Source organism: Notamacropus eugenii, chromosome 7 (genome assembly GCF_028372415.1).
Source record: "Notamacropus eugenii isolate mMacEug1 chromosome 7, mMacEug1.pri_v2, whole genome shotgun sequence".
Taxonomy (NCBI): Eukaryota; Metazoa; Chordata; class Mammalia; order Diprotodontia; family Macropodidae; genus Notamacropus; species Notamacropus eugenii.
In genome coordinates this window covers 152,077,568-152,103,790 of record NC_092878.1, presented here as the reverse complement: position 1 = coordinate 152,103,790, position 26,223 = coordinate 152,077,568, and the positions used below count along the sequence as shown (strand labels likewise).

The 26,223-nt window shown below is 39.1% G+C and overlaps 1 long non-coding RNA gene across 1 annotated transcript in view; it reads right to left on the bottom strand.

Annotated features, from left to right (window-relative positions):
• Nucleotides 1-26,223, bottom strand: part of LOC140514152 (uncharacterized) — a 68,266-nt gene that overhangs the window by 5,017 nt on the left and 37,026 nt on the right. Inside the window, exon 3 of the long non-coding RNA XR_011970450.1 lies at nt 314-406. This is a non-coding gene — a long non-coding RNA (uncharacterized lncRNA). The remainder of the gene's footprint in view (nt 1-313; nt 407-26,223) is intronic.

Genomic DNA, 26,223 nt, shown 5'->3' with positions numbered 1-26,223 from the left:
AGTAAGATAGATTTATAGGCTTAATTTTTGATCCAGCAGAACTCCAGATGAGAAATTTTGCATCGCCAGTGTACTTTTCTTAAGGGCATTCAGATTAAAAAAATGTTTTATGCAATTAAGACTTCACTGCAGTGGCTTTCATTTAATATGGCTATCTAGGAGAACAGGGTTTCATGGCCTAGTACAATGTAATTTAAACTTATGGCATTTTTCCTGAATATAATATGGTGTCTCTATCCATTTCACATCTTCTAATAGAGGCAGATTGATTCAGATTGCAGTGATTCTTGTTGTCAAAATGAAGTTTACTTACATACAAAACAATGAAAGAAAATGTTATCCCTGTAAAGAATCCTCTTTAGCTGTGTCTGGCAGTATAGATATGGCGCTTTATTTAACAGGGTCCCTGTGAAGAAAACAAAGCACACCTGATGTTAGGTAGATAGATAGACAGAAAGACAGACAGACAGACAGATAGATAGATAGACAGACAGACAGACATATAGATAGACAGAGAGACAGACAGACAGATAGGTAGATAGATAGATAGATAGATAAATAGATAGATAGATAGATAGATAGATAGATAGATAGATAGATAGATAGATAGATAGATAGATAGATAGATAGATAGATAGATAGATATAGATATAGATATAGATAGATATAGATATAGATATATCCCCCACGGACCATGTTTAGGAATGGATTAACCAATGAGAAGTCCCAGAGTTACATAATCTCACCTAGAAGGTCCAAGGAAGAAAAGAAGCTAGAGGGCAAAGCCACTCCTTTTTAAGGTCCACTGAGTTATCAGCTCTTCCTACTCAGTGGCCAAAAAGGAGATTATTTTATCTTCTCAGAATTTAAGTTCTTCATTGCTGATTCACAATGTCTCTGGAGTCCTCAGAAAGTTTCTGGGCGTGTCTGGTACACACTCCTCAGAATGTTCCCACACATATTTCATGGGGTTCAACGTCAATCTTCCTTCATTTCTCCAAATTTCTCAAATTCATTATTTCTTACAGTTAATATTATATCCATAACCCAATTTTTGAAAAAATACATTTTTCAACTAATGAATATCAACTTTGTTTCCAGTTTTTTGTCACCATGATAAATGTAGCTATAACATTTTGCCTCCTTGGGTTATATGTCCAGCAGTGGAATCTCTTGGTCAAGGTGTGTAAACATTTTAGTCACCTTTTTGTACATAATTTCCATTGCTTTCTAGAATGGTTGATCAAGTTCAAAGGTTTGTCCGCATGGCTGTCTGGCTATTCTTCCTCTATTAGTGGTGATTTTGTCTTTGGTTATCTTTAATTATTTATTGGCTATGATTTGTTTTAATTTGCTTTTTTCATTTTTAGGATTAGCCATTTGGAGCAAGCTCTCGTATGGTTAATAATTTGCAATTCTTTTGATACCTGTTAACACATATTCTTTTATCATTTATCGATTGTGGGGTAGATTTACATATTTGCTAATTATATCAATCTTTTATCAAAGTTTATGCATAGTTTTTCTCCAGTCAATGATTTATTTTTCTATTCTAATTATATTGATTTTGATTATGCAAAGCTTTGTACTTCTGTATAATCAAAATTATTTATTTCATCTTTTGAGATATCTGCTATCTCTTGTTTAGTTAAGAATTCTTCCCCTACTTATAATTATGAAAATTATCTATATCTACATTCCTCTGCCTTAAAAATTTTTAATATGTTGCATATACATTGGAAATTTATCATAGTATGTGGTGTAAAATGCTAGTCTAAATCCATCTTTATGGATCCAAGCTGCTTCCTGATTTTCTCAGAAATTCTTATTGATTTGCACAACATAAAAAAGGTACATTCCCCTCCTTAAGGAAAAGGAAACTTCAGTCCTTGGCAAGCACAAAGAGGGTGTTACATTGATTGCCTTGGACTGTTCCCAGGGTACAATACTCTATAGAGACAACATGATAAAATGAAAAGCAAAGTCAGCCTGCCCAACTGGAGTAAAGCTACCTAGAGTCAGAAGATCAGGTGCAAATTCCAAGTCATATACTTACCAGAACTTTCTAACTATATGACCATGTACAAATGGCCTTAAATTTTCATAGTCCTGCTTTCCCTGTCTGTAAAATCAAAATTTTACTACACTACCTATATATCTATCTCACAGAGTTATTGGGAAGAAAGTATTTGCAAAAGTGGTCCCCCAAGGTCTTTTCTCAGTGTAGCCCCTTCTTACTTATCCTCTAGATCCCTGGGAGTATTGGAGCAGTACTTTATTTCAGCCCACTGCTCACAAACCTTACTGTGGAATCATTAACTGAGTCAAAAGGGATGATTGCAAATTCACAGCAATTGCATTTAAGGCAACAGAATAAGAGGCAATACCATGGAATTAAATCAACCATTGAACTCTGTCAGCATTTGTGCCAAATATATACTGTCATGTCTACACAAATGTCTCTGGAGGAAGCACTCATCTCACTCCCAGTTAACTCCTTATTCTCAGAAAAGAGTGTGATAAATCAGACACAAAACAGACTCCTCAGAGTTCTTGATCTCTCTTATTTACTTCCGAACTCCTTTTGTGAGTCTCTGTCTCTATCTCTTTCTGTCTCCCTGGTCTCTGTCTTCTGTGTGTGTCTCTCTCTGTCTGCCTTTCTGTCTCTGTTTGTCTCTGCCTCTTTCTCTCTTTCTCTGTCTCTCTCTGTCTCTTCTTTGTGTATCTGTGTGTGTCTCCCTCTCTCTCTCTCTCTGTTAAATGGAATTGGGGTGCTAGTCACTGTGCTTTAAAATATGGGGAAGTACAGCCAGTGGGAACTCAAGCTAGTGGCAATAGAGAGACACCCTTAAACTGTCAGAGTACCATAGGAGCCTGAAAGGTGGATGTATCAACTTGGCTCTTAGAGAAAGGACCAGAACATATATAGTACAAAAAGGGTGAAACACCCAAGTATCAAGAGAAAAATCTCATTAAAAGCCCAACACACAAGCATCCTAAAAATGAGAGAGGTGAGAGTAGATATCTATCAAGAGCCATATGAGAAAATATTCCAAATCATTCATAGCAAGAGAAATAGAGATTCAAACAGCTCTGAGGTTCTACCTACACTGATCATGACTTTATCTACCATGGAAAGCTAACTTTTTTCATGAACTTCCCACACCTGAAGTACCCTCTGCCCCTGAAGTCGCTCCCTCTGATTCACTATTTCCTCCCAGAGCCTCCATTTTAAGGGTGATACCCAAACCAACCATGTCTTCATTCCTTTCCATGTGTACTTCTAATTCTCCTTCATCCCTTGCCTCTTCTATCACATCTTTTTTTAGTTTCCTTTTATGTTCTGTTTTTTCCCATTAGAATATAAACTCCCTGATGTCAGGGACTGTCATTCTCTGCTTGCATTCCCTGTATTTGGCACAGTGTCTGACACATAGTAAACTCTTAACAAATGCTCACTGACTACACCTGATGACAATGATGACAGAAGAGGAAATATATCAAAAAGGTAGAACCAAAGTACAGGGACACATGGAGTTTGGTGAGGAAATATATACAACTCAATGGGGAAAATAGGAAGGAATGGTGAAAGGGGAAAAGGGAGACGAAAAGAAGGTGTCAGGGATAAATCATAAACAAAACAAACTAACCATGAAAGGCAGATCGTAAAGAGAACTTTCAAAGGGTGGAGGGAGAGGGAAGAATTTTGTTTTTCCTTTTTCCCCTAATGTAGTAATAGGAAAGAAAGAAAATAAATGTCTATTAATTGAAAAAATTTTGATGTACATAAGAAAATTAGAAGAGAAGGAGATAAATGAGAAAATAAAGTCTAAAGAATTGATTAAAATTAAAAGCTGGGTCTTCAAAAAGATTAACAAATATTATAAAGCTATATAACAATTAAAAAGAGAATAATTTAGCAATAAAATTAAATGTGAAAAGGGCAAAGTACAGAATAAATTTCTTTAAAAAGAATGATCAGAACTTACTTTACATAGTTATATGCCAGGATAACTTACAATTTGAAAGATTATAAACGACTTAATTACAAATTTAAAAAATAGATGAACAGACAACACAGAGAGTGTGAATAACCCAATTTCAAAAAGGGGAGGGGAGATTGAATTAATTATAAGTAAATGACCATGGGAAGAAAGACTTGTTCTAGAAGAATTTACATAATTATATCTAAAATTTAAAGAATAAAAATATGCAAGTTATTCTCAAAAATTTGAGAGAGAAAACATTATGTGAAACTCCTTTTAGGAGACAAATACAGTCCTAATATCTAAGTCAGGGAAAAATTAAGCACATCAAGCAAGCTATAGATCAATATCATTAATAATAAATTCAAAGAATAAATAATGAATTCAAAGATTTAAAATAAAATTCAGACAAAAAATTGCAACAATATATCCAAGTTGGACCCAAATCAGGAAGAGAAGGATGATTCAACATTAGAAAAATAATGAAAATTTTAGGTCACATTCAAAACATCCCAAGTTACATTATTATATCAATAGATATGGGGAGAAGGGGAGAAAGCTTTGACAAAGTACATTTATTTATGATACTAAAAAAACTGTCAAGAAGAAGCATAGAGGAATATTTTTAAGAATATAAGAAGTTTATGTTTAATACCTAAATTTAATATTATTTATAATTGGGAAAGTCTAGAAGCTTTCCCAATAAATACAGTAGTAAAGCAAGCATGTTCCTTTTTCCTACTGTTAATTGGCATAGTTCTAGAAATACTAGCAATTGCAGCGGCATAGGATAAATTAATTTAAAGCATAAACAGGTAAGAAAAAAGCTAGTCTTATTTTTGGTGTTATGATGCATATATATAATATAGGAATTTTACCTCATTTCCTCTAGACTTTTCTCCAACTCACACTCAAAGATATACAGGCTGGGTCCCTAATGAGTGGCTGCTACCTTTGATTCTAGGGGTAAACTTGTAGGTCTGCATTCCAAACACTATAGGTCCCAAGCCCAGAGCAGTGTGCTTCCCATTATAAATCAACCTGAGACTCAATTTGCTGTGTTCAATCTTTCAGTCATGTCTGATTCTCTGAACCCTATTTGGAGTTTTCTTGGCAAAGATACTGGAAGGAATGGTTTGCTACTTCCTCCTCCAGTTCATTTTACAGATGAGGAACTGAGGCAAACAGTATTAACTGACTTGTACAGGGTCAAAGTGCTAGTAAATGTCTGAGGTCAGATTTGAACCCATTTGGATGAGTCTTCCTGATTCCAAGCCCCATCTACTCTATCCACAGCAGAGCTACATACCTGACCTTAGGCAATTAGCTCCTATCAAATCCGTTCAGTCAAATATATGGTAAAAAGAAATGTTATAAAGTATCCCCTCCTAAAACTGGGAACCACATTTCACTACATAATTGTTGCTGATTTTATGCCAATTTTTTTTTTTTGCAAAAAAGTGGGGTACAATCATTATGCGAAGCTCTTTTTTAAAATTGTATTGGTATTACTCACAATTCATTTACTACTGAATTGTCATTGGCACAAGATTAGGATGCGCAGAATACTCGTGAATATATGTTAACATTAAACACTGAAAATGCGTGTGCACTAAAAATTTTAGGCTCATGGCTGGCAATGCACCAGAGATAAATATGTATCTATACGCCACTGATGAATACATTGCTGTTCTGTTTACCTTTTAAGCAGCATGATGGAGAGAATTATACCATGCAATGATTTTGTGGTAAAATGTTCTAAACCAGTTTTTGGACTGAAAAAACACTGAATGATTACGCAGTGGTGATGGTTATGCCCTGAAATACAGTACACTTTTTTTACAAACACACAGAGCATCCACAGGAAGAGTAGGTTCAAAATGAAAGGGCAATGTTAACAAGGCATGCAAGTAGAATAACAAAGGCATGGCCTTGATGGCCTTTCTCTCTTCTTAGATTCCTCACCTTAAGTTGCCAGGATGAGCTCCTCTCCACAGCCCAACTCTCAACTGTCAGGGGTTATGCTCCTTGAAAATTCTTCTTCCCTCAGATGATTGTCTCTATATACCCACGTCCAGAATGTGTGTGTCTCTGTGTAGCCATGTCTCCTGCTAATTCAGTACCTCCCCTTCAAAGTCACACTACCAATGGGTGAGGGAAGGAAGAGGGGTGAGAGAGAAATTCCTTCCTCCCCATCCCTGAAAGGGTCTCCTTCATAGGCATCTACATGTTTCCAATCTCTCTCATTCTCTAGAGTGTGACATCTGCTGGATCTTCTATTCCACAGCTACAGACCATGACAGACGAAAGGAAAGAGGACAGAGAAATTCCCTCCTCCCTCCCACATGTGTTCCATTCCATAATTATTCTGAGTTTTTACTTTCTCCCTAAGTAAAGACCTTGGCAATTTGCTTCCTTATGAAATTACTTTAGTCCTTTCTCAATTTAATCAGAGAGGTATTCCCATGTGAAAAGGGGGTAAAGGTATAGATGCATCTCTACAGTCAGCTAAACAGCTTATTAATAGTTTATGATTACTTCCTGTACCTTCTGTGGCAACATCAACTAAGATGAAGATGGGAACTCCCTTCGCTATGATTTGTTTATGTGTTGGTTAGCTGTGCTGAACTTTTTTTCCATTTATTATTCTTTGGAGAGGGAGGTTCTTCTCCAGGAGTATTCCCTATACCAATGAAATCATTGGTCCAAGGTCTATCCTCTAACACATTTCTTTTTTTGAATTGCAGGGTGTTTTATCATCCACATAAGTTATTTGTATTTATGGGATCTGTCTAAATATGACTCAAAGGGAGATATAAATAGATATCTCTAGAGACTCCTTCAGCTACCTTTCTCTGCCAAGGATGTTTTCTCTGCCTCATTTCTTTTTAAGCCTTAATCACTGAATGGGTGTTGCCTCAGTCAAATTGAGACCTGTAAAAGATTTGAAAAGGACAAGGTCCCCCACTGCATCCTGGGTCATCTCCAGTTGTCCTGATCTATATCTGGCCACTGGAGCCAGATGGCTCTCTAGAGGAGAACTTGAGGCTGGTGACTTTGCACAGCCCTCCCTCACTCAAATCCAATTCACTTGCTAGTCGTGGCTTCACACTGATGTCATGGTCCTCTTTGACAACAAAGAACAAACAGAAGTAAACCAGCAAACAGGGAAACCTATTCCTGTGAAGAAGAGAGCAGGAGACTGGAGCTAAAAGTCTCCTCAGAGAGGGAGCATTGCTCTGGAATTTTATCTTTCCACATACCCTTTAAATATCATTAGTTTAAGGAAAATAGTTTGTAGCTTCAAGCCACTCTTCTATGGGCTATTCCTTAATACAGAATGGGAGCTCCAAGCTATATATCCCAGGGTTTCTCTCCCTTCTCACCAGTTCCATAAAGGCTGTCACACATGGCAGATAGCAAATAAACCCATTTATCCAAGATGAGAGCAAACGGAGAGCAGAGAGTCCATATGGATGAGAATGATACACAGAGAGAAGAAGTTCTCTCCCTGGGAAATAAATACTTCATCTCGATCATAACAAAAAGGGAGTTCCAGATCTCACCCCACAGGAAATTCCTCAAAGAATCTAGTGTGGTAAGCTGGAGAGAGGAGCATAATCAGTGCACATGTTGCCTTCTTGTGGAAGTCTTTCTCAAGCTTCAGAGATATCTCCCTGAAGAAAATCTGGAACCTCTCTCAAAACTGGAAGCCATAAGACCAAGGATGTCTCTCTCTGATTTCACCCCGTCACACGGGCTTGGAGCATGGAAGTACAGTTATCCTTGTCACATCACAACTTTCCCCAATGCAATTTTGTCATATTGTCGGTCAGAATAAGAAGTTAAGTGGGAATTTTGTGGAAGCCTCAAACAACATACAATAGCCAGCAGATGACACAGAGGAAGTTCTTTTTCATGTAGTGTTCTTACTTAACATTGACCTACATAGAGCCCAAATGTTACAATACTTAACCCAAATGATACAATAACGCACTGTAAACATCCCATAAAAGAAAAAGAACAAATTCAGACTTCTCTGGTACAAAGGGAGGATCAAAAATTTTATGTAGATTTTCCAGATCACAGGACACCCCACTCTTACCCCCTTGATGTGGGGGTAGCTGTAATAATTTTCCCCACCCGTGAGGAGAGTCTAATGGAAATGTCCTTGAGTCTTGACTTATAGAAGATACTTCTCTGGAAAGGGTGAAGGGAAGAATTATTTGGGTAATGTAAAAACAAAAGATTAACAAGATAATAAAAATAATGACTCAACACAAAATCTTAAAGTCTTCCCTGACTGATCTCCCTGGTATTCTGGACATGCAAACATTGATGAGCAAGAGGCTTTCAAGTTGTCCTCGGTGCAGAAGCCTGGACAAACAAAAACTAGCTCTACATTTGGGCATAGGACAGCTAGATGCTATAGTGAATAGAATGCTGGAGTCAGGAAGATTCATCTTCCTGAGTTCAAATCTGACCTCAGACACTTAATAGCTGTATGACCTTGGGCAAGTCACTTAACGCTGTTTGCCTCAGTTTCCTCATCTGTCAAATGAACTGGAGAAGGAAATGGCAAATTACTCTACTTCCTTTGCCAAGAAAACTCCAAATGAGGTCACAAAGAGTCAGACCTGACTGAAAAAAACTCAGTGACAACATTTGGACATGAACTCCCATTCTTTTTCATAAGAACTTTTCCCACCTCATTTCCTTTCTTTCTCTGTTCTGATTTAAAGATTGTGGTAACATATGTATAACCCCTTTAAGAAGAAAGGCTGAATCTTCTGAGAAATGATGACAGCTGACATGTATATCAGCTATGTGGTTTAAGTGCTTTGTAAATATTATCTTGTTAGATCATCACGATTACCCTGTGAGCTAAGTCTTGTTTAGACTGGGATTCAAATAAGTTTTCAATGATCTGCACAAATTTATACAAGTAGTAGGAGGGATACATAGAATTTGAACCCAAATCCGGGGTTCTCCAAACACCCTGCACACCCCACTCCCTCAGACTCAGGAGGGATTCTAAGGCACATCAACTTACTGAAGGTGGATGAGTTGGTGTCTTTGTTTCTGAGAGCAGAGAGTCCACAATCTACCCACTCTGAAGCTGCTGGATGGCCTTCTCCACTTGGCTGCTGCATCCTGTTATGCACTCCAATGACATAGATTTGGGCTAGATCTCCTGCAAGTAGAGGGAGCCTCTGGTGCCTGCCTGACTCTCCAGGTATGCTATTGTTAAGGGATTCTTTTGGCTGGTTGACATTACTTACTCAGGGTCTTTAGAAAGAACAGTTATGCCTTCCAGCTATTTTGTTACAGCTTGTCATGCCTGCCATGTTCTATCACAGCACACCCAGGAGTTCACTTTGACATCTTGGTACCTGGAAAGCCAACAGCCAGTCCAAAATAGCTAGCATTTATATAGCACTTTCAGGTTTGCAAAGCACCTTTCCAATATTATCTCACTAATCATCATAGCAGCCTTAAGATATTTCTCAAGGAGTAGGTGCTGTTCCTACCCTCATTTTCACAAATGAGGAAACTGAGGCAGGCAGAGGTTTAAGTGACTTGCTCAGAGTTACACAACCAGTAAGTGTCTTAGGTCAGATGTGAACTCAAGTTGTCCTAACCGTACCAAAGGCTGAAGACACAAAGAAAGGTAAAAGGGCTACCTTCAAGGAGGTGACAATAGACAACAACTTTGCACTACCTGTATACAGGATAAATTGGAGATAATTAAAAGAAAGAAAGTACTAGCATTTAGGGGGATTGGGAAGCCCTTCTTGTTTAAGACACAATTGGGCTCAAAGGAACTCAAGAAAGTCAGGAAGTAGACATGAGGAGGGAGAGAATTCCAGTCATGGGGGACAGCCATTGAAAATGCACAGAGTTGGAGGGGCACTCTCTTTTTGTGAGGGCTACCATCTCTCTATCCATTGCACCACCTAGCTACCACTAAGTAAATGGGCTTAATGTGAAAGAAACATGTTAACATATTTGAAGTGGAGGGAAAAAGAATCCTGGAAAAAACACAAGAGGTACTGATTTTATTCAGCCACTAAGAGGAAATGTGACGCAATTACTACCCTGATGCAAGCCATCATCACCTCATACCTAGACTATTGCAATAGCTTGCTGGTTGATCTCCCTGCCTCCAATGTCTCTTGACTTCCATCCACTCTTCACTCAGCTGTCCAACTGATCTTCCTTAAGCCCAGGTCTGACCACATCACCCTCCTATTTAATTAACTCCAATGGTATCTTAACATCTCCAGGATCAAAAATAATTCCTTTATCATTCAAATCCATCCATAACTTGGTCCCCTCCTGACTTTCCAATCTTCCTGCACCTTCTCCACCCCACCAGTCTTCAGTTCAGTGATACTGATATCCCTGCTGGCCCTGTGATAAGTGGGGGGAGGGGGAAGGATACAAAGGAAGTCTATGGTAATCTAATCTAATGCCATAGTTTTAACTTTTCATTGGATAAATGACCACTTGTTTTCCCTGTACCTCAAAAGAAATGTCAATATGGGACTGAAATAACAGTTACTTTAAGACGTGGGAAAGAAATGGGGGATGGCTTCTAATGAAGTGATCCCAACTGCTCCTTCAGGGAGGCAATCTTGTGCATGAAGAAGACCTATATTTAGGTTCTGATTTGGCACTTATTAGTTGTGTGACCTTGGAAGAGTCATTGTCTTTCCTGTCCCTTGAGTTCAGTCTCTGAAAAATATTTTTATCAGCATAACATAATGAATTGAGTGTTAGACCACAGTCCAAAAGTCCCGAGTTCAGATCTCAACTTGAACACTTAGCTGTGCCACCTTGAGTACACACGCAAACTGTTGAGGCCTCAAGTAATGGTCTAAGAATATAATTGGAGTTTATGAGCTTTGTCAGTAAAGGGAATGCTCACATGAAATATGGGTCCTTGCTATGACGTATTGATGAATTAGTTATTTCTCAAGATTGTTGTAAGAATCAAGCAATTATAACTGACTCAAACTTTCATTTTCCTGCTCTATTGATATAATGGGGGAGCTCAGAGGAGTGTTGATCAATTCAATGACAAAAAGACAATCCACTTAATTCAAGAGGTCATGGACTTTTGTCAAGAGGGATACCTCCCCTGGGAGCAGACAGCCCCTAGGACTATGTTGAGGGAACAGTAGAAACTCCAGTGACTGGTCCCCACTGAGTGGGGGTATCTTCTAGTGACGGGTTACCTGAAGCTTAGGAGGAAAAATACCTGCTCCAGGCTCAAGCCTTTGTGGTCTATATGAGTAAGCTGGGAAGCAGCCTAACTCTTTCATCTCCTTTTCCATTTATCATACCTTGGACTTCCAGACTGGAGTACTACAAGAGAATGGAGGGAAATTCTCCTTCCCAATGTACCATCACCACTTGCCCCATGTCCTACCCAGCAACAGAAAATAGCAGCTTGTAGGTGAAGCATTGGGAGAGTGCTTTGCCTTCCTCTTTCTACTATAGCTGAGACTGAGAGGCAAGCTTCTGGAGCACTAGTTGTTCCCAAATGCTACTTTATACCTCTGTTTTCCTTTTCTGAGCATCAGCGAGAGGCTAGGCATCCTTGCAGTGGTTCAAGCCATTGAGATTTCTTCATAGGTAATCCTGTGTTCAAGTCAGGCATTGGCCCCCCAGAGGAAGAATTCTTTAAAAGCTTGCTATTGGGAGTATGATGTCCACTGGAACAATGACCCTAATCTAGAAAACTAGAACTATGCCATAAAGGATCAGGAAATCTGAACCTGGCCAACCCTCCATGATACTGCAGAGAGTTTCTCAGATAGTATAAGTATGAGATCCACTGCATCCAGGGCCATCTCCAATCATTTGAAACTGTCTTGTCCCTGGACTCCAATGACTCTGGAGGTGACAGTGAGGCTAATGACTGCACAATCCTGCCTCACTTAAATCCAATTCACTTGCAAGTCAAAACAGCACCCTCCTGATGGTGAACAAAAATAATTCAGAAGCTTTTCCCCCCAAAGGTCTTTACCTTTCCAGGGAGATGAATGAGTATAATGGACTCTTTGAATGTTTAATATTTCTATTGACCAAGAATACTTTGTGTCATTGTTTGATTATGAGAGAAGAAATAAAGACTGATACCTGATCTCCATGTTGTACATTAAAAATTTTTGTAAGGGGACTCCATTGCCCATATTCAGGGAATCTAGTCAGGTTTTAATCAAATTTCCCCAAAGTAAATCTGGGGTGGGAGCATGAATCAAAAAGAGATACTAAGTTCTACAGTTCAATGAGTGACCTTGGAAGAGTCATTATCTTTCCTGTGCCTTGAGTTCTGACTCGGAAAAATATTTGTAGAGTTAGAAGGTACAGAGGTCAGGGAGTGAAGTCCACAAGAATTAAGTCTGGATCTGTGTGAGACAATCATGTGGTGTGTAGGGGAGGGTGGGCAGGGGGAGAGAAGACCTCAATAACGTAAATATAGGAGATGCCTAAGTTATAAATATATTTAAAGATTCTAACATCCTATTTGAGCTTTGAGAGTTTCAAGGACTTCAAAAAATAGAGACACACTCTGACTAATGTTAATTAGGCATTAGACAAAACAAAATAACAAAGGGATATAGCCCACAAGAAAGATGCTATAAATGGGAGAGATTCTGAGTCACCAAATTCCAGCTATGAATCTTTACTCTTTCTCTCCCATGTGGCTCAGCTACTTGTCTTTTCACTACCTGTCTCCCCATCCACTCGCCCCCATTCCTGGAATTCTCTGGTCCATATCTCCTCTGCCTGCATTTCTGCTTTCTTTCCTTCTAGTCTCACCTCAAATCCTACCTTCTTTAGAAGGTAGAAACCATCTCTCTGATACATCCAGATTGAACTAATGAGGACCAGCTCCAGCCTGCTCCAAGTACTAGCAGAGTATTACAAGCAATGAGCAGGAGTTCACTGTGTGACTATTTTGACAACTCAAGTCTTCCAGTATCCTTTTAGCTCAGGCTCAATGTTAGGACAAAATGAGGGGCTCACAAGTCATTGAACATTTAACAGAGGTTTGCTTGGCCCTAACACAGCAAAAATAGGCCATAAGGATACATTGGAGCTTAGTTTTTCTGAATACAGGCTCCCTCACTTCCATTCAGAAATCCATCTGTTCAATGTCATTGATACTATGTTAGGTGATGCCAGCCTTAGGCACCTCACAACTCTGAGAGACTCAGATTCTACATGACTGGAATCTTTTCTATTCCTAGATAACCATGAAGCCTCATCAGGAAAGACAAGACCAATCAGGCCCATGGAGCATCTTTGATGTGGGCTGGGGAGAGGAGCAAAGATGGGGGTGAAGAAGGAATCTTCATCTGGGAAACTGAGGCCTATCAGATTTTGGAGCACCTTTGCCCTCCCAAAGCCTCCATGCCTATATAACCTGAGCTTGAAACAATTTGGATTTTCTCTGAATTTTCTTTTCCTTTACATTCCCTTGCACAATTCTCACTCTGAGCTTGCCAAAGGGACAAGAGCTCATTAAGAGGTTGGATCAGTGTAGTCTTCAGTGGATTGATAAGTGGAGATACCAAAAATGTGTTCAATCTCTTACTGTATTTACATTTTAAATCAGAGAGATTTCAAAGATGTGACAATGGAGAGGAAAGAGTGGAGATATCCGTAACTGAATCAGAAAGTAGTAGCAGACTCAATGGAAGAGGGGTGGCATTGAAGAGGGAGGCCAAGTCTCACTTATTCATTGTTTGGGTTTTGATGACTCTGAATGAATGTAAATGGTAATTTTTTTCTGTCCTGGCCAGATACTCTAAAGGTCTTTCCCTCCCAGACTGATTCTTTTATGAAGACAAACTAGGCCATCTTTTGCTTCAATTCTTACCTAGCCTTTAATCATTGGATGGGTGTTGCCTCAGACGAACTGAGACCTGGGAAAGACCTTAGCTTAAAAAGGCCAAGGTTTCCCACTGCATCCTGCACCATCTCCAGTCGTTCTGACCTACGTCTTTCCACTGGACTCTGATGACTCTGGAGGGAAAAATGAGGCTGATGACTTTGCTTGGCTCTGCCTCCCTTAAATCCAATTCACTTGCAAGTGAATTCACATTCCCGTCCTGATGTCATAAGTCCTCTTCAAAAATTAAGGAAGAACAAGAAGTCTGATAAGATTTGAATCCACCAATTAAAAATTACAAGAGAAGTTTTGCTATCACCTCTCTTTAGAGCTTTTTATTTATAGACATGATAATATAGTCCGGAAACAAGCTGAATTTTTGTCTCAAGCACAAAGGGGTCAAGGGTTAATGAGAGATAATAAGCATAAATTGAGGTAGAGATCCCAGCCTTCCTTTTTTTCTCCACTTAGACTTTGTTAGACAAAAAAGAAGCTACTCCCCAATCCTCATCTTTGTTCAGTTTCCACGTCTTAAAAGGAATGAATGGTGTTTGATCACCTCCAAGGTCCCCTTCACCTCTAAGATTCTAACCCTCACCTCTGGCCAGACCTGTTGGTCGGTGCTAAATTAACAGATCTCTTTCATATTCCCTCTAAGACCCCACATCTCAATAATAGTTGACTTCTATGTTAGATAATTAGATGCCACGGAGACAAAAACTCTTTGTCTGAGGCGACTCTCAAGCAGCCAGTAGCATTTTTGACTATAATGAAAAGAGCCTCTGGCATTTGAGAGGGTCTCCAGGTGTCCTTAAAACATTTAAATCCTTGCTAATGCGGCTCACTTCAAGAGTTTTCATTCCCCTTAGATCTCACAGGGAAGTCCTTTAAAATGTCATGGATATCACTGAAACTGAGTGCACATTCAAGAAAACAACCCACCTCTGCCAAGCACAGTATCATGCTTAATAAATTTGTGAAATTGAATCAAATCCTTCATGTTTTCATCTTCCACAGAAGAACCTACAATAAATGCACATATGCCCAATACACAGGGTACTTTCCCCCTCCCTTTGCCTGGCTCCTCCTGTTCCCAGGATACTGTTTGTAACTTGGAATGGCACTGGGGTATGTCTAATATTTGGCAAGAAATGGGTCCAAAATTTTCACCTTGCACCCAAGTGAATTAAGTAGGGCTAAGGGTGAGACAAAGGTAAGGTATGAAGGGAAGTTGAGGATCATCTGGATAATTAAATTGTTTGAGGGTAAAGACAGGGGCAGGGGCAAGATATCTTCCCACAGACATCTAATCTTTTGGAACAGTGGGTTTAAATGGTGCCCATGGGTGCCTGGTGATGATGAGACACAATGGGGAAGTCTTCACTAGTAGAAAACTGTCCTTACTCACCACTTATGTGGGCGCACACACACACACACATACACACACACACACACACATTACAATGCAACACAACACACACCTGGTCTCACTTAATGAGTCTCTCCTTTCACCCACTTGCCCCCATTCTTTCATTCTCTACCTCTTCTTATCCATTACTCCTTCCCCATTACCTACAAGATGTCTCCATTTGATCTTGCCACCCCCTCAAATGTTTCTCCATTACCTCTTCCCCCTTTTCATAGCCATACTCCTAGAAATGGTCATCTTAGAGTCATCCCATTTTTGTCTTTATATCTTCAGCACCTAGCACAGTGTGGGGACACTTAGAAGGTATTTCTTCTTAATTCTTTCATTGATTGGTTGATTGTTTGGAGCACAGTGATTTCAAAGATCAGAGAGATTCCAAATTCATCAAGGTATAATAATGTTTAGAAGTCTGACTAGAATTGGGAGCGTAACGGTTATGTCTCTACTTTGTCTTATTGGTGATAATACCTGGCATTTGTCTAGTTCTTTAAGCTTTCCAAAGTATTTTTCATGCATTATCTCAGTTGATGCCCACAACAACCCTGTGAGATGATTACTGTTAAGTATTATTACTTCCACTTTATAGATGAGAAAACTAAGGAAGAAGTTAAGTCACTTGTGCTCCTGGTTCCCAGTCCAGGAAATTTTCTTTAAATCATGTTTCTTTTCATAATTAGTAAATTGGAAGTTATGATACTTTTAAATCAATGAAAATTTAAATGTTTAGTAAATTAGAAGTAAATTGATACTTACATATGGAAGGGTAAGGGGTGAGGTAGATTTAATCCCTTACCAAATTGATTTCCCCATATCCAGGATGTCATCACAAACTAATCACAGAACTCATCCAAGATACCAGGTGGCAGGAAGAACTATCATCATTTTTGTTGTTGTTCAGTGATATCTAACTCTTCATAACCCCATTTGGGGTTTTCTTGGCAAAGATACAGGAGTGGTTTCTCATTTCTTTCTCTAGTTCATTTTACAGATGAGGAAACTGAGGTAAACAGGGTTAAGTGACTTGGCCAGGGTCCCACACCTAATATGTGTCTGAGGCCAGATTTGAACTCATCTTCCTGACTCTGTGCCCAATACTCAATCCAGCACACCACCTATCTGTCCCGAAACTTTGCGTAGCATCTCCTGTGGGCTATTCTCCCAGTTTGTATCCCCAGGTTGGTTTCCCAAAGAGTGACTCATACTTCTAGGTTCTATGATACTTTGTTGGTTTGCCCACATAAAAAGAGAGTCCCCATAGCTAAACTGCTCCTTAATAGTCTGTGTCCGTAATTAACTCAAAGCATTGACCTTTACTAAGATAACTTAGTGAAAACCAGTCACTACAAAATGCTCCCTTGCCCATACACTTGGGGAGCACTCTTGCACAAACATCAAATCCTTTGGGAGAATGGGCATAGACATAAAGTACAATGGTAGTGAGGTGAGAATGGAGGGAAAATACAAGACCAAGACTATTTAATGCTTCACATATTTAAAGACTTTGAAATGCTTGCTACCCTCTTTGTAGAGTCTTCTTGTGGCTTTCTTTTGGGTGCAGAATTTCTGCCAGGTGGGTCACATTGGCACCAAGATATACCAGGGTTTTCAACATTATGAGAAATGATTATTTCTCTCTTGTATTTAATAACTAATTATTGTTTTAGGATCAAGATTTTTCCCTTTTCTATTTCCTCATTCAGAAACCAAGAAGTGTGGGAATTCTCTCTTAAAGAGTTACCCAGGCCAAGATCTAATCAGACAGTAAAAGCAGTTCTAAGTTTGGACTAATATGTACATTCCTGTTCATTGTGTTTGCTCAGACAGGTCTGGGGAAGGGGTGATTCTCCTTTTTTTTCCCAAAAATTTTTTTAAAACTTAAATACACAATAAGGGAAGAAAAAGAAATATATTATAAGCTTAAATACTAAAATAAAAATACAAAATAAGAATAGAAAAAAAAGCATTGCCATGGGTACAGCAGAATGTAAGAGAGGATTCAAAATATACAACAATAAATTTCCATTTCAGGAAAGCCTATTTAATAAATACTACACATTGTGTTCAGAGCTGTCTGTCTTTGCTTCCTTGTAAGTTTTTGTTCTCTGCTGTGCATTTCTTACTGTGCTCTTTTTTGATTCTCCCTTTTATCAGACAGGTGACATGGAAATTGATAAGTCTCTTTGACCAAGATTTAGATGATCAAAGTCACTAGCCCAAGACCCTCACTGTAATACAGCTCACCCTCTCACTGTAATATTCATTTACTCATTAATTATTAACCAATCAGAGTTGATTGCCACCCTTGGGAACACCTGCTCTTCTAAGGCATATAAACTGCAAGCCCACTGCCCCTAGGAGTCTGGTCTAAGAGAGAGACAGCCAGATGATCATCCTTTTATCAAAATGTTGGAAATAGTAATAAAATGACTAAATTACCCAGAAATTATGTCTCTCAGAAACTTTTCAAATGCCACAACATTAAGGACATGCCCAAACTATAAACAAACCAGGAGTTCATTTCCTCCGTCTTCCAAAACAAGGCCAGCAACTCTGACATAGGACAGAATTTTGAAGAAAATAGTATTATGAGAGTCTCCATTCAGAATATATGATTTTTTCTACAGCCAAATTTCATCTTTATTTCAGGAAGGAGGGGAGAAAAAATAAAACAAAATTTTCTAGTCTACCCAGTATGGTCCTACAACAGGATCTAAGTATTTTTTAACTTTTTTTCTAATGTCAGACTTCTACTGAGGTGTTCTATACAAGGCTACATTTATTTCATTATACAAAGGCTTTTAATTACTCTATAGCTGATGTCTATTTTGTTTTTATAATATTTATTTTGCTAGATAGCATATATGTCTTAGCAATAGCATGCTATACAAAAGACATTCACTTATGGATGATATGTCCATTACACATCATATTTTCAATAAACACTTCCTATTCATTCCCAATGAAGGCCATATCAATTATAATCCTACCTTATTAAAGCAGAGCATTGAAATAGTTTTCAATAGCTAGATGATAAAATCTATTTCCACCACTTCTCTCCAGCACTTGAATGAGGACCTAAGTTCTAATGCAGAGCAACACCACTCAACAACTGTAAAATATAATGAAGTAAATATGGTATATCATACCATAAATATACTTTGGATTTTCAATAAAATTAATTGGTTCTTCTCACTCTCTCCTCATCCAATAAGCAAATTTTAAATAACTAAATAAAACCCCCAATATGTATCTTCACAGCACTGCAGAACAAATTCTCACATTGGTCATGTCTGAAAATGTATGGCTCTACATTTTTAATTCATAATCTTTCTGCCAATAAATCAATTAGTCAATAGGCATTTATTGAGCAACTATTATATGCCAGGCACTGTGCTAAGTGTTGAGGATACAAAAAGAGACAAAAGAAGTCCTCAAGGAACTCACTGTCTAATGATGGAGACCACAAACAAACAAATATGCAGACACCAGCTATATTCAGGATAAACAGGAAATAATAGAGAAAGAGAGAGAGAGAGAGAGAGAGAGAGAGCAGTAGAATTAAGATGGTTGGAAAAAAACTTCCTGGAAAACATGGAATTTTATTTGGGACTTGAGGCAATCTAGGAAATCCAGGAGATGGAAATGAGGAGAGAGGACATGCTCGGCAGGGAAGACAGTCAGAGAGAGTTCCTGGAGCTTAGAAATGGGACATTTTGTTTCTGAACCACAAGAAAGCCTGGATTGAAGAGTACATGGCAGAAGAGAGAAGAGTTATATGGTGTCAGAAGATTGGAAAGATGGAAAGGGTCTAAGTTATGAAGGGCTTTGAAAACCAGACAACTTTGTATTTGATCCTAGAAATGATAGAGAACCACTAGAGTTTATTGAGTGTATGGGACAGGGAACATAGACCTGAACTTTAGCAAAATCACTTTAGTGGCTGAATGAAGGATGGATTGGAATGGGGTGGGACTTGTGGCAAGTAATGTTAAGGCAACTTGAAGATCTTCCCTGCCCCTTACTAGGCATATGTGAACTGCTTTGAACCTTGACCCAGCCCACAGCTTGAGTCACATAAAGCTCACTGTGGAAGAGGCTTGCTGAATGGATAGAGCAGGAAGGGTTTAGCAGGGAGAGTGAGGCAGACCTGAGAGAGAAGCAGCAGGCAGAGCAGAACAGCTAGTCTGGGTGGAAGAGGGGCATTTTGCCTAAGGGTGCTTGTTTGTGGGGAGGTCTAATGGAGGGAAGGCTTGGGGATAGCAGTCCTCTCTCTATTGGTACAAACTTCATTGTCACCATCGTGGAATTGGCTTTCTGATATCTGAATAAATAGTTTGGTTTCATCTTTGAGCAAGAGAGTTTATATTTTGCAAATTTATCCTGGAAATACACTTGCCTATCCATTGCAGCTCCTGTGGATATCACATTGGCACTAAATCATTCAGAAGGCAATTTCAGTAGTCCAAGGTGATGAGGGCCTACACCAGAATGGTGGCAGTATCAGAGGAGAGAAGGGATGAGTATTCAAGAGATGTTACAAAGGTAAATTGGAGAGGCCTTTGGCAACAGATTGTATATTGAATGTGAGAGATAGTGAGGAGTCAAGGATGATGTGTAGGTTGATAGCCTGGGGGTCTGGAAGGCCCTCAACAATAATAAAGAGGGGAGGAATAGGGGAATAGTGGAAAAGATAATGAGCTTTAGACATGTTGAATTGAACATGCCTAGTAGACATTCAGTTTGAAGTGTCTAAAAGTCAGCGGGAGATGTGAAATTAGAGGTTAACAGAGAAGTTAAGACTGGATCTGAAGATCTGAGAACCATTATCACAGAGGTGGTAATTAAATCCATAGGCACTGATGAAATTGCCAAATGAAGTAGTACAGGGAGAGAAGAGAAGAGAGCCCATGACAGAACCCTAAGTCAGAGCACATGAACTGGATGAAGATCCAGAAAATCAGACTGAGAAAGATTGGTCTGATAGGTAAGAAAATGAGGAGAGAATAGTGTCCCAACAACCTAGAGAAAAGAGAATGTTGAGGAACAAAGGGCAATCAACAGGTTTCAGAGAGGTCGAGAAGAGTGAGAATTGAGAAAAGGGCATTTGATTTGGCAACTAAGAGATCACTGACTTTCAATAGAGCAGTTTTGGTGAAAGGATAAGGTGAGAAGTGAGATCATAGGAGATTAAGAAGGGAGTAAGAGGAGAGCAAGTAGAGGCATTTCCAGTTATTGTAGGTGAACTTCTCAAGGAGTTTGGCTGAAAAGGGCAGAAGAGATATAGGGCAATAGTTAGCAGGGATGGAAGGACCAAGTGAGGGCAATGGAGACATGGACATATTTGTAGGCAGTAAGGAAAATAAGAGAGAGAGGCAGGGATGATAGAGAGAATAATCTTTTGGAGGAGATGGGATGGAATGGGATCTCTTGTGCAGGATGAAGGGTTTGCCTGGCAAATGAGTAAGGCTACCACTTCGTGTGGGATGGGGTGAAGGAGAACTTAGTAGCTGAAGGCATATGAGTCATATGAGATGCGAAAGAGGGCAGAAAAGGGAACTCATGGTTAATGACCTCAATTTGTGTCTGCAAAATAGGAGGCAAGGTTCTCAATTGAGAGCGTATGTGGAGGAGGAGCCATGGGAAATTTGAGGAGGGAGGAAAGAGGTTTGAAGAGCCTTTGTGGAGAACTGGTGGTGGTGGCAGTGATGGTGGTGGTCCTTCATTCTCAAAGAGGACCAATGACATCCTGAGAGTGATGACCTGCACATGAGAGAGGCAAGTATCCAAGGTGCAGCGAGGATCAAGTTAAGTTGTGTGACATCAATTTGCAGTGGATTCAATCTGAACACTGGTGTGATTTCTCTTTCTCCTTCACTGGGCAGCATGTACGTAGGAGTGAAGACAGTAAATGGATGGTGAGAGTTTCATCTTCAAGCTTCGGGACAATATTTAATCATTTGGATTCGTGTTTTAAAAGTGCTTCAGAATTCTTTTTCTCTGCGATGTTATTATCTTCATCTCCATTGTCCTGAGTCTGCTTACTTCACTCTGCAATGCTCTTTCCAGCTTTCTCTGAAAATGTCTACTTTCACCATTTCTTACGGCACAATTCACATACCAATATTTGACTAGGAGGAAAATCCATCCTTTCTTTCCAATGTTTGGCTTCCACAAAAAGAAATGCTGTAAATGTTTTTGTACATATAATCTTTCTTTTATAATATTGTCTGTGTGACAGCTGGTTACAAATTCACTCCCTATCCATTGTTCTTGGCAAAAATCCTGGAATGGTTTCCCATTTCCTTCTCTGACTCATTTTAAAGATAAGGAAACTGAGGCAAAGAGGGTTAAGTGACTTGCCCAGGGTCACACAGCCAGCAAATGTCTAGGGTCAGATTTGAACTCAGGAAGATGAGTCTCCTGTCCTGGCACTCCATTCACTACAGTGTGAAATACCTGCCCCCCACCTATAGCTGTGAACAATATAACTTTACCTTCTCTAATTTTTAATAGTGTCAGGCAAAAAAAAACTCAGACCACTTGTTCATTTGGAATTTATTAATAATGCACATGGTCTATATGGTGGTTTAAATTTATTTTTCACCAAATCTCTGCAACGTTCCTAGAATCTTTTGTTATGGTGTTCTTTCCCTAGAACTTTGAATTCTTGTATCCACTGATACTAAGACAAAGCTGTTCCATGCATTTTCTTCTAATTCTTGCTTAATCTATTTCACTGATCAATTTTTCCTTTCTTTTTTGCTAATACCAACTTGTTTTAATATATACTTTTTTTTGATATAACAAGATCAGTCTCTGTGTGTGTATGTGTGTGTACATGATGTGTGTGTGTGGATGTATGCATGTGTGGATGAATTGGCCCAACATGTCAGTGTCTATAGTCCTCAGTACTTCTCATATTTGCTATATTTTTTTCATTTTCTTTACTTTTTGTTTGAATCTTGACAAATAACAAAAGTATTTCCACATACGATGTGGAGCAGAAGGTGATTATATATGAAACTGTGAATCTCTTACGTAGAAAATGTTTTTCTTTTTAAATATAGGCAATAAAAATATATAAGACATTCAACATGCAACTTCCTAAGGATAAACTTTGTCCTACCTGCCTTTAATTCTCTCTAGTGTTTAAGTACTTTTTCCTGGTCTATTCTCCTCTCTTTTTATTTATTGATATCTTCTCTCTAACCCTTCTATTTCTCCCACCTCCCATCACAATTGGAAAAACAGAAAAAAACCAAAATCCTCAAAACAAATACAGACATTTAAGCAAAACAAATTATCACCTTGACCATGTTCAAAAATAAATATCTTATTCCGCATCCTGGGTTCATCAGGAGGAAGGTAACCTGCTATATCCATCTTTTGGAATCATGGGTGCTTATTGATCACAGATAAGATTTCCAGCATTGTTTTTGTTGTTGCTTAATTTCTCCTGAATCTGTTCATTTCACTCTGTTATATACAAATTTTCCCAGGTTTCTTTGAAACCATCCTTTTCATATTTTATAGCACAATAGAATTCTATTGTATTCACATTATTCAGATGTATTTCAATTCATAAACACCCTCCCAGTTTCCAGTTCTTTGCCATTGCTTTCAATATTTTTGACTATAGGAGTCTTTTCCGTTTTCTTTGATCATTTGGAGGCATAGACTTCTTGAGCTATTGATCACTCTTAGCTTAGTGACTTTAGGGGCTGTAATGTTAATGTAAGGTTAGGTTAAAGATCTTTCCCATCCGTTAATAGGTGCCAGATACCTTTTGTTAATATCTAATGAGACACTGGACCATAAAGAGTCTTGAGGGTGTATTTTCCTTCTGGGGAATGGCTAAATAAATTACAGTATATTATGAAATTATAAAAATGGACAGTTTCAGAGAAATCTGGAAAGAGCAGGTGCAGAGTGGAGTGAGCAGACCTAGAACAATGTAGACAATGATTATGTCACAGAGAAAAGCAACTTTGAAAGACTTTTAAAACACGAATCTGAATGATTAAATGTTAAGTCCCAAAGCATTAAGATGAAACTTCTTAGTCCTCCAGTTATGAAAAGAGTATATATATACCTTGGGGTGAAGTTTTACTTTGGGGCTCAATCTTTGGGAGAGTGTTCACATGATTAGACCAGATGAGACTCTGGGAAGCCACTAAGGAACCCCTTGGCTTTAAAATCCAGATGTTGGTACTTCTCTCTCTGTTAATGATACATGTATTGTCTATGGTCAAAGAGCTGGAAGCCCTGTCAGTTGCTCTTTTTGTTTGTAATTTCTGCTTGTAATTTCAGTTTATGTTTTCTGGGAAGTTCAGGGTGCTGAATTTTTCCCCAAAGTGAATGATATAAGTGCTTGATTGAAGTAGATTGTTGACCCCTCAACAGTTGCTTTCCTTTTAGAAAAGCAGATCTAAGAGCCTGTACAGCAGGACCTCTGCGTATGCCAGGGTTCTTGCTCATAAAGGGTCTTGTTCCATAGTTGCTTTCCAGAACAGGGCATCAATGTGCCTATTTTCGCACAGCCCCTCCAGCATTTATCATTTCCCATTTTTTTGTCATTGTTGCCAATCTGATGGCTGCGAAATGGAACCTGTTCTTCTTGTCTTCAGAAAAAAGTACCTTTTCAAGATGAATTTGGTACTTTTTATAAGTCCCCTTAACTTCCCCAAGCCTCTTTCAGTGAGGTTGAACTAATTGATCCTTATCATCAGTTCTAACTCAAAATACTTAGATATTTTTAACTGTACTTACTATAAAGTTTTTAAATACTTGGATATAAATATCTATGGAAAGCATGTGATATGTATTGGTGGAGAGAATATCTGCCCCGTAGAAATCTCAGTTGGGATTTTTATCTGGATTAAAAGGAGGAAGTAGGTTCCAGGATCCCTGGATGCACTCTTAAAGCATGGTGTTATGCTTTCCATCTTAGGAATACTGATGCATAGAAACCTAAAACCCATAGAATCTTGGCATTAGGGCATGCTAAAGCCCAAAGGGAGGTGGCATCTGACCACAGGGCAGGTAAACCCCAAAACATTCTACAGATGATTTAAGAGCAATCAAATCAGTGTTCTTAGAGGAGATAATGCCTCTTTTTCCCCTGCCAATGCTGCTTTAAGAGCATTATGTTGGGATGAAGGCAGGGGTGACTAGCAACCCATAAGGAGTAATGGACACAGTTGTATTCTAAATAGGAACAACTGTTCAGAGTTCATTAAGAAATATTGAAAAGCACAGCTGCCTTTCTTCAGGTTGTTAGCAACATGAGCAGTAGTAATTGAGCCAGAGGTGACAGCTGCACCACAAAAGAACTTTAGCCTTGGACAAAATAACCGTTGTGCCTTAGTGGGGTTTTGTGCTCAAGGGCCTCATTCTAATCCTGGCTCACAGGATGTCTGCTGGAGAGGAGGGTCAAAGCTCTGCTGTTGAGCATGACTTTGAAACTGTTCCGGAGCTTAGAGAGAGGGGAGCAGGGCCCCAGCTGTTCTCCTCCCTATGGCCCAGTCAGTCAGCAAGGTCAGATGTCACACCTCAAGTCACAGCTGGCTATGAGACTTCAGACCCAAAGATCCAGCCTCTCAGAAGCATGAGGACTATTCTCCAAAGGTCCTACTCCCCAAAAGGCCTACTGGGCTTCCATGATTCCTGACTGCTTCACCACAGTACCTTAAACTGCCTTGGAAAGCTGGGTAAAGGCTTTGAAAGCAAGATGACTAGTACAAAACATAACACAAATGTAGGATTCATTTATTAAGCAACTTACATGTCATGGCATCACCTCCGTGATGTCACGGTCCTCTACAAGAATGAAGGACAAACAACCTCCATGAGGAGAAGGAGGAGCTGTCCCACTGGGAACCCAACTGTAACTAGCCAGTTGGACAACACAGCTCTTTTCTTTTCCTATCATTTCCTCTCCTTTCTCTTCTCTTCTTTCTTCTCTTCTCTTTTCTTTTCTTTTCTCTGTCCACATAGGATATCATGCCCATACATACATGTAGGTGCTCTGCCCAAAGGAATGCAAATTTTTATCTCTGAATTTTTTTTCCTTAAGAACCAGTCTTAAATTCAAATCACTCTACCTCTCATTGACTGGCCAACAATCAGTCCCAAGTCAAGCCCCATTTGGTCGTTGTTTGGACCCTGATTGACTCAGAGTGAATGTAAATAACAATTCTTTCTGTTTTGGTCAGAAACCCTGAGGGTTTTCTTCTCCCAGTATTTTTTTCTTCTTTTTCTAGACTAGGTAAAGAGGCCATTCTTTGCCTCATTTCTTACCTACCTTTAATCACTGAATGGTCACCAGTCAAAATGAGACCTGTTAAAGGCCTTAGATTAAAAAGGTCAAGGTCTCTTCCTGCATCCCGAGAGCACTGCACCCAAATGACTCTGGAAGAGAAAGTGAGGCTGGTGACTTTGGTGAGGCCTCCCTCACTTAAATCCAGTTCACTTGTATGTCATGACATCACCTCCTTCATGTCATGGTCCTCTTTCAGAATGAGAGACAGGCATCAACAACAATATTGCATGACTCTGTGCAAATTAAAATGGAACAATCCCTGCCCTTAAAAGGAAATTACATTCTATTGGTGGGAAACAATACAAATGATAAAAATAAAAGCTAGCATTCACGTATTGTGCTCAATACACGTTTCTAAAACACTTTACTTATATTATCCTTATCTCATTTGAGATTCACAACAACCCAGCCAGGTAGGTGCTATTATTATCTCCACTTTATAGAGGAGGAAACTGAGGCTAAGAGATTGGATGACTTGTCACAGCTAGGAAGTATATGAGGTAGGATTGGATCCCTAGACTTCCTATATAATATTTGTAAAGTTCCTGGTCCATGCGTATTCCCTTCCCTATTATACCAC